The sequence below is a fragment of the Pleurodeles waltl genome, chromosome 1_2, assembly GCF_031143425.1.
Source record: "Pleurodeles waltl isolate 20211129_DDA chromosome 1_2, aPleWal1.hap1.20221129, whole genome shotgun sequence".
Classification (NCBI taxonomy): domain Eukaryota; kingdom Metazoa; phylum Chordata; class Amphibia; order Caudata; family Salamandridae; genus Pleurodeles; species Pleurodeles waltl.
In genome coordinates this window covers 658,412,443-658,425,248 of record NC_090437.1, presented here as the reverse complement: position 1 = coordinate 658,425,248, position 12,806 = coordinate 658,412,443, and positions in this window count along the sequence as shown.

The window sequence follows — 12,806 nt, the reverse complement described above, 5'->3', positions numbered from 1 at the left end:
ACACTCCGGTTACTAGGTTTGTCGTGACTTTGCAAAATTCACAGATTGTTGTTTGGACACCACCAAAAGATATTATGGCTTTGGGAGAAGGAACTCAGCTTGTCTTTATGGCACAACCTACTCCAACAGAGGGGACTGCAGGGTAAGGATGGGTTCCTCAATTAATTAAGGAGGTCATCCGGACGTGTGCGAAAGTGGAACGTGTAAAAGAACCTAATACTAGCACAGGTGAAGAGACTATCCCAGTTATTCGAAAGGAAAGGCAAATAAATGTGCTGCAATTGAAAGTCAAATTAGACAAAACTCTGCAAGGGTGCCTAAATTTTGAACCCACTAAATATTATCAGTAAAAATAAGATGTGTATTTGTGCAAAGAAATTACAAGAAAAGCAGCGATGGTACGTGATCGATTAACCAAATTGGCAAATAAATATGATGTAAATATTTCTAAAAGTGTACCTTTGCAGAGAAGTTTTACAGTACAATTAAATGACAAATTAATTGAAAACATGTTTTCTAGGGTTGCGCATACATCTTACCGAACTGGTGAAATGTGTATGCAAATGGACTGAGATGGAAAAAAATTCAATTAAATGGGCACAATAGCAGGACAAGAAAAGGAAATTAGTTGAGGAAGCTGAGGAGAAAAAGGAAAGGAAGCAGTCAGAAAAGGAAGAAACTACTGAAGCTGACCCTTTACCAAAAACACCAGGTGGAACATACGTTCATGTACTATGGAGTTGGAGAGGTATTTTTTTGTCTCATTTACAATTTCCCTAAATTGAGGGACAGTCTAATGCAATGGTATATGTAGGTTGAGAGGTTTGTAAAAGTGTCCAAGGTGCTCTGGGTTGTTTTGGATACTTTCTTCAATGTTGTGGTACCAAGTGCTTTATGGGCTGAATGTAAGGCAGCAGTTCATAGGCCAACATCAGAACTCGCAAGAGAAGCAGGTATGAATGCACCATCACCTGTGGTAATGACCAAATATAATGAAGCAGTAGCACTTTTAAATAGAAGAAATACCCCTAAGGATTTAAATTATTTGAAATTGAACAGAATGCAGCAGGAAGTTAAAGAAACAGTGCACAAGTTTTATGAAAGGTTGAAGAAAGATTTTTACAGAGGGCAGATGCATTTAGACCCGAATGACGTAGGTTTCTTTATTACGATTTGTGCTTGGCTTGAGACCTGAGATTTGTCAGCACATACAACAGAATGTGATCTTTTGGCAGACAAAGTCCTTAGATGAGATTTTGAAGTATGCACAATATAGTAGTGTTGAACAAGAAATGAAGCAGCAAAAGATTAGGGAAAATGTCATGTTAGGACTGACTAACTTTGCGAAATGGGGTTTCCAAAATTTATCGGGTGCTGAGACTGTTGCTGCCATTCAGGGAAAGAGAGGAGTGATTTTGAGCGGAATTCAGACAGGAGTACAGGTGTTATCTGGAAGAGGAAGGGGTGTTCCTATTGATTCAGGTACAGATGTTGATGTTGCGATGCTGCAAAAAATGACTTCTTGTCATGTGTACAGTAAGGCGAGGCAGTGGAAGCAGGAATGTAGATTTAATCCAGATAAGAATCAAGTTAATCGGATGCATGATGCCACTCAGGTACAAATGTCATATGTTCCAGTAAGACAAATACAAACCCCAGTACAAAATCAGAATCAAATGTTGCCTATGCCACAAGACCATGTGATTCAGCTTGTTGTGAATGGTGCTCAGTTTAATCAAAATCAGTTCCCTAGGATGACACGAAATGTGGTGCAAAACCCTGAGTTGATACAACAATTTCCAGTGTTTGATGGAAATGAGATTCAGAATTTTGGCATATCACAATGACGGTGCCTGAAGGGGGAGACAAATTGCATGCTTCGTGCAATCTTAGTGGTAGATCAGAGTGGACCACACTTAGATGGCAATGCAAATGGCCACCAAGTTGTGTTTAATAGACACAGGAGCCACCACCGTTCCACTGTGAGAACAGCGGAAGTGCCAGACCTGCCCAAGTTAGTTACCAATCCAATTTCGGAAGAAGTCCCTGTAAAAATAGGATTGTTCAAATATAAACACCAGTTTGTAGTTTGTGATTCCAGTCCTGTTAACCTGTCAGGGAGAGACTTGGGGGCATATTTATACTTTTTGACGCACAACTGTGCCAACGCAGTTGTGCGTCAAAACTTTTACTGCCGGCTAAAGCCATTCCAACTCGCCATGCGGGCGCCTTATTTAAGGAATTACGTTAGGCGGCGCTGCGAACTGGTCTGAGTCAAGAAAATGCCTCACACCAGGCAGCGCCGGCGCAGGGGAAAATGGGGGTTGCGCGTCAAAAAATGGTGCAAGTCAGGTCTGAGACAAAAATCAGGCCTCAAACCGGACTTGCGCCATTTTTTTTGACGCACAATCCCCATTGACATGACTCCGGTCTTAGCAAAGACAGGAGTCATGCCCCTTTGCCCAATGGCCATGCCCAGGGGACTTCTGTCCCCTGGGCATGGCCATTGGGCATAGTGGCATGTAGGGGGGCACAAATTAGGCCCCCTTATGCCACTTTAAAAAAACTTTAAAAAATACTTACCTTTACTTACCTGGGATGGGTCCCACCATCCATGGGTGTCCTCCAGGGGTGGGCGAGGGTGGCAGGGGGTGTCCTTGGGAGCAGGGGAGGGCACCTCTGGACTCCTTCCGAGCCCACAGATCCCTTAACGCCTGCCCTGACCCAGGTGTTAAAAAACGGCGCACAACAGGCTGTGCGCCGTTTTTTAAGGCCCACCCCCTCCTGTGCGTCAAAATGACTTTTTGGGGCGGGAACGCCTACCTTGCATATCATTAACGCAAGGCAGTTTCCTGCTCCAAAAAAATGACACACACGATGGAATTTTGACATCCGCAGGGGTCGGGCGTCAGTGTTTCAATATTGGGCAAGGTTTGTGCGATTGTGCGTCAAAATGTTTGACGCACATTCAGCACAAACAGAGTATAAATATGCCCCTTATTGTGCAAGTTAAGTTGCACTATCAGTTGTACTCCAGATGGACTTGAGCTTCAAATACATGATGATGAGGATGTAGAATTCAAACCTGCATTAATAGAATCAGCAGAATTTCTCTGTATGTTAGTATTAAATAATTTGCCCAAGGAACTAATTGAGTAAGTCAAAGCTGAAGTGCGGGATGCAACTGGAATGGACATTGGATTAATAAAGAGAGTTGAGCCAGTGCAAATAAATATCAAACCAGATGTGATTTTACCCAAAAACACCACCTTATCCAATGACGCCACAAGTAATAGCAGGGATCACACCATTATTGAATGAAATCCTAGAATAGGACATTTTGAGAGAACTGATTAGGAATCCATGCAACTCACCAGTCATGGGATTACACAAACCAAATGACAAGTACAGAAGAGTTCAAGATCTGAGAAAAATCAGTGAAATCATAATCCCATGCTGTCCCATGGTACCGAATCCAGCCACCATATTTTATCAAAATCCATGCACAGCTGAATGGTTCACTGTAATCGATCTTTGCCACGCCTTCTTTTCTATACCCTTATACGAAGCCAGTCAATTCTTATTTTCCTTCATGTTCAGAGAGAAGGTAATCACGTGGTGTTGTGTCCGACAAGTGTATACGGATAGCCCGTCCTTCCTAATAAGCTCTTAAAGAAGAATTTGAAACCTCTGCATTTACTGAGTAAATCAGCTCTGATTCAGTATTTCAGTGATCTACTGATTACTTCTAGTTCTGATTTGAATTGCCAGGTAGACCTCATAGCATTGCTGAATCATTTGGCTGAAAATGGACACAAGGTGTCACCCCAGATATGACAATATTGCTACTTTGGACACGTTATTGAGACAGTTGTAAGGAAAGTGTTTAAGGAAAGAGTTAGAATTATTCTTAAAATGAACACCGCAAAAACACAAAAGGAGGTCTGAATGTTTCTTGAATGGTTGGCTGCTGTAGACAATGGATACCTAACTTTTACTTGGTGGCAAAACCTCAACTGAGATATACTTCTACACTAAGATATCTATAAGATATATAGATATCTACTCACAAAGATATAACTGATCCGATTCCATCGGACAACGAATGTGTGAAGGCATTGTTGGAGTAGAGAGAAAGTCTTTGTTGTGCACCCGCATTGAATTTGTCAGATTACACCAAAGAGCTTATTTTGTTTTGCAGTGAAAGAGAGGGGTGTGCGCTCTCAGTGCTAACCCAAATTCATGAAGGTTACAAAAGACCAATTGCATACTTCTCTGTCACTCTTGACCCTGTAGCAACCACTTTGCCTGGACACCTGAAAGCAGTAGCTGCAGTGAGTGCCAGTCTTGAGAACTATGGGAACATTGTAATGGGATTTCCGTTGACTGTCATGGTCCCTCATTTGGTTGAGGTGTTACCAACAAAAACGAAAACACAGCTCCTCACGCATTCGTAACTCACCAAATATAGGCAACAGATATTGTCTGCAAACAATGTGGTGCTAAGGAGATATAGGCCCTCATTATGTCCCTGGCAGTCTTCTGAAGTAAGGATTGTTATGTCTGCGCACACATGTCATTTTCAGCTGATGAACAAATTTCATATAATCACATACCACTCACTTTGAAGTGCCTGACCCATTGGCCCAGTCACAGCTCCCCAGCTGCTCCATAGCCCTCCTGCCTGTGGTTGACAGCTCCGCCCGCATTCCTGAGCCTGATTGTGACAGCTCTGCCCACATTCCGGTGCCTGATTGCGACAGCCCTGTCGGTATTCCTGAGCCTGATTGCATCTGCTGATGGTCCTGGTGATTCCTCCTTTGTGCCTCTGCTGCTCCCGTGCTTCTGCGCTCCCGCCTCCTACCCCAGCCCCTCCCAACTCCCAGGACATATAATGAAGCTGCTGCGCGGGTGCCCTTCAGGCGCACCACCAGCATGCCAATGTCTGCACCCGTCTGCGTCTGGACTGTGCCCAGCGCCTTAACCCCTGGTCCTCCCACCCCCCCACTGCTACACCACCAAGGTGATCCTGGCCCTGAACGTCAGACACCTCATCAACAGCTGCTTTACAGCCTCCCCATGCTCAAGCAAAAGACCCTTCACCTGTCTACACTGCTGTTTTTCCTGCAATGCAGGCCCACCTGCGCACACTAACACCCACACTGCATTCACACAGAAGACTTTGAACAACCAAGCAGCACTCCAGTGCATCCTGCTAAACGCCTGCTCCTTATGCAAACATGCAATGGAAATCTGGGACACCATCACCACCCACAACACGGATGTCGCCTTCATCACCAAAACAGGACTAACACCCTCCTCAAAACCCGACAACGCCATGGCCACTCCTGATGGCTACAAGATGATACAGTGGGACCGCAACAACAAACATGGCGGGGGCATAGCCATCATCTTCAAGGACACCATCCAAATGCACCATCACTGACGACAACCCAATGCCACCATGGAGCACCTCAACTTCCGACTCCAAACCGATGCCAGCAGCACAGTGCGATGCACCCTTGCATACCATCCCCCGCGACAACGCCCAGCCTTCTGCGACATCATCGCCAATCTCATTGCCCCCTCGCTGTTGACTCCCTCAACTACGTCATACTCAGCGATCTCAATTTCCACCTAATGACCCCAACAACACCAAATCAGATTCCCTCATAGATTAGATCTGCAGCATTGACCTCACCCACTGGTCACCAAACCCACGCACAATGCCGGACACACACTGGACGCCATCCTCACTTCTAGCAGCAGAATCAGTTTCACCCATGTGACTGAACTCACCTGGGCTAATCATGTCATCATCCACTTTACCATCTCCAATTCCCAGCACACCACTTCCAAGCACCTCAGCACCCCCCACTTAAAGTGGGGCAAGGTAATTGAGACCCTATGGGTACAAGCCCTAGGCACTGCACAACTCAAGCCCAAGGCAGACCTCGACCTCAGTAAGGCCGGCCAAAACTTCACACCTGAATCACCAAATCCACCCACAGAATCACCCAGCTGAAGCCATCTAAAACCAACAACACCTCTGAGCCAGCAAGATGGTACAGTCCAGAGATCAGAAACTCCAAGCGCAACAGCCACTGACTTGAGAAACAATGGAGCATGACCAAAGACTCCTCCAAGAAAGCCGCCTACATGGCAGCCCTCAACAACTACCTCCACCACTTCATGGGGGCAAAAAGAGCAGCAATCACTGCCAGCATCGACACAGCAGCCAACTACACGAAAGACTCTTCAGAATCATCAAGCAATTCTGTAGCCCAATAGCCACAGAGACCACCATTGTCCCATCATAGGAACTCTGAGAAACCCTCTCAAACTACTTCCACAGCCAGATCACCACCGTATACAACAATTTCAACCCCCAACCCTCCACCTCCAGCATTTCTCAAGCAGTGAACACCAGCCACACAATGACCTCCTGGTCCCCGATTACCACATAGTCCACCGCAGCCATCATGTCATTCATCCACTCCGGTGCACCCACTGACCCCTACCCCCACCGGCTTTTCAGCCTCGGAGCCAACACTATTAGCTCTGGACTAACCCACATTCTCAACACCTCCATCTCCACGGCAACCTTCCAGGATGAATGGAAGCGTGCAGATGCCAGATCCCGCCTAAAGAAACCCTCTGCTAATCCCAGTGACCTAAAAAACCACAGACCGATCTCCCTGCTCTCCTTCCCAGCCACAGTGATTGAGAAAGCCATCAACCACCAGCTCACCGACTACCTCAAATGAAACCACCTTCTTGAAACCTCAGAAACAGGATCCACAGCTCTGAGACTGCACTGTTCTGCCATGGATGACATCAGGACCCTCCTTGACCGAGGAGAGTTGGCAGCTCTGATCTTTCAGGACCTCTCTGCAGCGTTCAATACATTCTTTCACCATACTCTCTTCAACAGACTCCACAACATAGGCCTTCAACAATACACCATTAAGTGGGTTGCCTCTTTCCTCTCAGGCCGCACTCAGAGCATCTGCCTTCCTCCTTTCACTACTCCACCCAAGAACATCACCTACAGTGTACCCTACGGATCCTCCCTCAGCCCATCCCTGTTCAACATCTATATGACCCCCCTCGCAGACGTCGTCAGGTCTTAGGGACTCAATATAGTCTCCTGCACAGATGACACTCAACTAATTATCTCACTCACTGAAGACCCCCACAATGCCAAAGCCAACTTCTGTAACGCCATGACCAAAGTAGCAACATGGATGAAAAAAAGCTGCCTAAAAACTAAACAGACAAAACGGAAGACCTGATCTTCGGGAAGAGCACCTCCATATGGAATCACAGATGGTGGCTAGCAGAACTCGGACCAACTCCCTCTCCATCAGACCACGCAAGAAACCTCTGCATCATCCTCGACTGCCAACTATCCATGAATCAACAAGTAAATCCAGTCACCCCTTCCTGTTTCTACACCCTCTGTATACTCTGCCAAATCTTCAAATGGATCCCTACCGACACCTGAAAGACAGTCATGCATGCCCTGGTCACAAGCAACCTTGACTGGGGCAATGCTCTCTTCGCTGGAGTGTCCTCCCAGCCACTTAAAAGACTCCAGACTCTACAGAACACTGCATCCAGACTCACCCTCAACCTCCTCAAGTGCTCAAGCATCACCTCACACTTCAGGAGCCTCCCACTGGTTCCCAGTCCAGAAAAGATGCCAATTCAAAATCCTCACACTCGTATACAAGGCTCTCCACAACCTAGGGCCCTCCTGCATCTACCATCAAATGAGCTTCTAGGCCCAGCAAGAAAACAACGCTCTGCCTCACTAAACCTCCACACACCCCTGCATCCATCGCAGCCGCAGCAGAGTCCGCTTCTTCTCCTACACAGCAGCCAAGTCCTGGACAAACCTGTCCCTCCATCTCTGAACAGCTCTTTTCCTTGTGGACTGCACAAGGAGACTCAAGACATGGCTTTTGAACAGAAACAAGGCTCCCTCAGTGCTCAGATACCCTTAGGGGTGATAGTTCTGCGCTTTACAAATGTTATGATTGATTGATGCTACAGCCTGTAGTATTTTGTTTTGTGTAGTGTATAGATTGCAACATTTTGAATAGTTTTTTAAAAAACTTTTAAATGGTACTTTCAAAAGTTAGGTTAATGGAGGTCCTGAATCTACACCTGAAAGCTAGAGAAATTGAGACATCTTGGCATTTTTTTGACCATTTTTACCTGAGAGCACGGTTAAGGCACCTGAGAGGAATTTAACATGTAGAATGAATGAGCAACTGAATGTCTTTATACAGATGTTGGAAGAAAGGAATTGGAATCTAACAAGGGCTGACAACAATAAAGAGGATGTACAAAATAATGTTTGGAAAAGAGAGGAAGATGAGTTCAGGAAAAAGATAGCAGTGTCTATGTTAAGGTTGGAGGAAAGATTGAAAGGGAAAATATCTGTATTTAAGAGAAGAATATCTGGAAAAAAATACTAGTGGGTAATAGTTATTGTGAACACATATTTGAATTGTCAGGGGGCGAATGGCAAATTTTACAAGAAGATGACCCAGCCATACCAGGAGTGTATTTCATTTGTGGAGGATATGCATTTTTTTGAATGCCTTATCTTGGGAAGGAATATGTTATTTAGGATTAATGTTTCCAAAGAAGTATAATGTAATTTTTTTAGATGCATTAACAATGACACCAGCACACAAGAGATATACACGAAGTGTGAATGAAGGAACACAAATGGTGGGAGACATTTGAAGCAATTATTCTAGCTGTAGGTGTGGTGTTGAATGATGGAAAGGTAAGATGATTATCCACAATAGTAGATAGATTATCTACAAGCACATCTGGAGCCATATTTTAGAAACCACAGAGGTTGTTGCTGTAAGATTAATGGTTTTACAAAATCGTTATGCATTAGACATTCTTTTAGCTTAAAAAGGCGGAGTTTGTAACATGTTGACGATTGAAAACTACTGTATTTATATACCTGATGAGAGTGAGAAGATAATAGATTATGTTAATAACCTAACTAATTTAAAGCTAGATTTAAATCCTTTGGAGACTCCTACTATAGCTGAAAATGTTTCCAAAGTAGGAACCTGGCTAAAGGAAGTAGGAGGAGGAATCCTCAGTACTATATTAGTTCCAGTTGTAGTAATAATAAAATGCATCTTAGCTATATATTGTACGTACAGAGTAGTTAAAATGTAATTCTGAAAAGAAAAGAACACAAGATGAATAAAAGAATGAAAAGTTACATAGAAAAGAGTGAATGAAGAATACAAGAAAGTGAAAGAAAAAGAACAATTGAAACAAAAGAAACAAGAGTATGATGATATTAAGAACTGAAATAATGGAAGCGGTTTATGATGGCTCCAAAACATCACATGGGGGAACTGCTGAGGCCCCCAATAGAAAAATTAAAACCTAATAATTATTACTAACGAGTGAGAGAATAGTTAAACTGAAAACTGCCATTGCTTTCATTGTTTAAAAGCATGCTCTGAACTTTACAGTTTGTAGCTTGAATCGCCAAACTCGTTAGATTGGCAAATTCCTGAAGTTAAATGTTTTATTTCATCTCCTTTCTTTGACTTATAAGATGCAATGAAACTTTGTCCTAAACAATGGGACCAGTATTCATTATATCCTTTTCACTTACTAACCTGCTTTGGAATGCGCTGACATGAATAGAAAATTACAAACGTTTTGTATGAATGACCTAACATCATGAAGGGATGGGGAAAGTTAGCAGAAATTATACTTATGTATTTAATATTGTTCTGGCAGAAATTAAGAGCGTGTGAGAAGGAACACACATGTATCCAACTTTCAAGAATTCTTTTTACAAATGTTAATATTTGATACAACTAAAAATGTATAAAAAGGTGTCCGAGGGAAAGAGTAGAGAGAGGAGCCCCCGAGAGAGAAGACCACTACTGTTGTTGTTTGTGGTTGTTATACAGTATGCTTGGATCGCCATAGAAGAGAAGCTGATGATCCGAGACCCCTGAGACGCCAATATCGACTACCACCTTCACTGCATAGGCTGCCTGGCTCTTGGATTATTTAAGTATTAGATAATTATTAATTCTGCTGTAGAGTAGACTTTAGCATTGCACTGAAATAGAGAGGACTCAATAAATGTATTACAGAGTAGAATGATAGCAGTAAGCACATTTTCTGCTCCCTTTCCCCCTCTTTTCTGCTAGTTTTTGCCCTGCTTGTCTTTTCTGCTCCTTCTCCTCTCTTCCCCATTTCCCACCTCCTGCAGTTTACTGCCTCTTGCCACCCAGCACTCCACCCCCCCAGGATCTACTTAATGTAGGCCACAGTGTGACCCCATTGAGCAGGTCCTCATGCCAGCTCCCCCTGTGACAGTCTTCTGTCCAGCTTGCCCACTGCCACCCTCTGCTGCCTGGTTTCTGCTGGTTTGTCTGCTCTTTTTTTCCTCTTTCCTGCTTGTTTTTTTGCTCCATTTTCACTCTTTTCTGCTTTTTTTCGGCACCTTTCCCCCTTTTTTACTTGTTTTCTGCTCATTTTTCCCCTGTTTCCTGCTTGTTTTCTGCTCCATTTCCCCTCTTTTCTGCTTGTTTTTCTGCTCTGTTTTAACTCTTTTCTGCTTCTTTTTGCCCTGCTTGCCTTTTCTGTGCTCCCTTTCCTCTCTTACCCTTTTCCCTCCTGCTGCCATTTTCCACCTCCTGCCCTCCGTCCAGGACTTACATAATGGAGGCTGCAGTGCGCCTGAGCAGTGGGCGTGCCGCTGGCGCCTCTTCAGTGCACCAAAGGAAAGCCAGTCTGCACCCATCCGCACATGGACCGTGCCCAGCACCAGGAACCCTGGCCCTCCAGCCACCTACATTACTCCACCAATGAGCTTAGAGCCATGAATCCTGGGCGCCACAGCAACAATTTCTGTACCACATCCCCTCGTGCTACCAAAGAATCCTTTACCTGCTGAAACTGCTGTTTGTCCTGCAGCACTGAGCCGCTAGCCGACACAGGACCCCGAGTCACACCCACTCAGAAAGCCATGGTCAACCCGTAACCTGTCTGATGTATCCTGCTCATCGCCCTATCACTCTGCAAACAAGCCACAGAAATCTGGGACACCATCACCTCCCTCTCACCAGATATAGCCTTCATCACTGAAACCTGGCTAAACCCCTTGTTGAACCCCGACATGCCCACCTCAACAACCGGCAGCTACAAGATCATACATCGAGATTCCACCATCAAACACGATGGGGGCATTGCCGTCATATTTAAGAACACCATTCAGTGCATCGCCACCAACAACAACACCTCACCCCTCATAGAACACCTCAATTTGTAACTACAACCAGATGCCAAAATTATCTTAAGAGGCACCCTCGACTATAGGCCCCCAGGTGCCCGACCGGCCTTCTGCCATGCCATCCACAACATCATCGCACCACTATCCATCGACTCCAACAACTACATTCTACTCTGCCACCTCAATTTCCACATCAGTGACCCCAACAACGCCAACTTCACCACCCTCCTTGAGAACTAGAGCAACATAGGCCTCACCCAACTGGTCAACATACCCACAAAGGAGGCTGGACACACTCTTGACCTCCTCTTCACCTCCCACAACAGAGTCAGATTCAGCGACATCACAGAACTCTCTTGGTCTGACCACAGCATTGTCCACTTCACAATTGCCGGCGCCCAACACACCACCACCATGAACCACAGAGCTGACTACTGCAACTGGAGCAGAGTTACTGAATCAGAGTGGATCCAGGCCCTCAGCTCATCCAAGCCCAAGGCCACATCTAACCTCGACCAGGCCATCCTGAACTTCTTCTCATGGATCAACGAATGCTCTGACTCAGTTGCCCCGCTGAAACCAGCCAGAAGTAGCAAAACCTCTAAAAACACCAGCTGGTACACTCAGCAGCTCAGAGCCACAAAGCACAGCTGCTACAAACTCAAGAAACAATGGCGATCCACCAGGATTATCTCCGATAGAACAGCCCACAAAGCAGCCCTCAGCAACTACCACCGACAACTAAAGGAGACCAAGAGAGCGGCCAACACAACCCTCATTGACTCAGCATCCAACCGCACAAAATAACTTTTCAAAAAATTCAAAGAATACATCAACCCAGCACCCACAGAGAACACCATCCACACCTCGCAAGAACTCTGCAACACCCTCTCACACTACTTCCACAGCAAGATTGCTGCCATTTACAACAACTTCGACCCACAACCCCCGATCTCCAACCCCCAGCGCACACCAACAGCACTATCTCCACGTGGGCACCGCTCACCACTCAATCCACCTCACCCATCATGTCATCCATTCACTCCGAGGCACCCACCGACCCATCCCCCACCACCTCTTCAACCTCAGAACCTATCTCATCAGCACGGAACTCGCCAGCATTCTCAACACCTCCATTGCATTGACAGTTTTTGGGGGCAAATGGAAACATTTAGAAATCAAATGCCTCCTCAAAAAACCCTCCTGCGACCCCAACGAACCAAAGAATTACCAACCAATCTCTCTACTCCCCAACCTAGCCAAAGAACTTGAGAAGGCCATCAATCAGCAGCTCACCATCTACCCGGATGAAAACAACCTACTGGACACCTCCCAATTGGGTATTTGTTCCAACCACAGCACTGAGACCGCACTCATCGCCGCCTTTGACGATATCAGATCACTCTTTGACAGGGGGGAAACCACTGCCCTGATACTCCTTGACCTATCAGCCGCATTTGACACCAGCTCTCACCACACCCTCACAGACTCCACAGCACTGGAA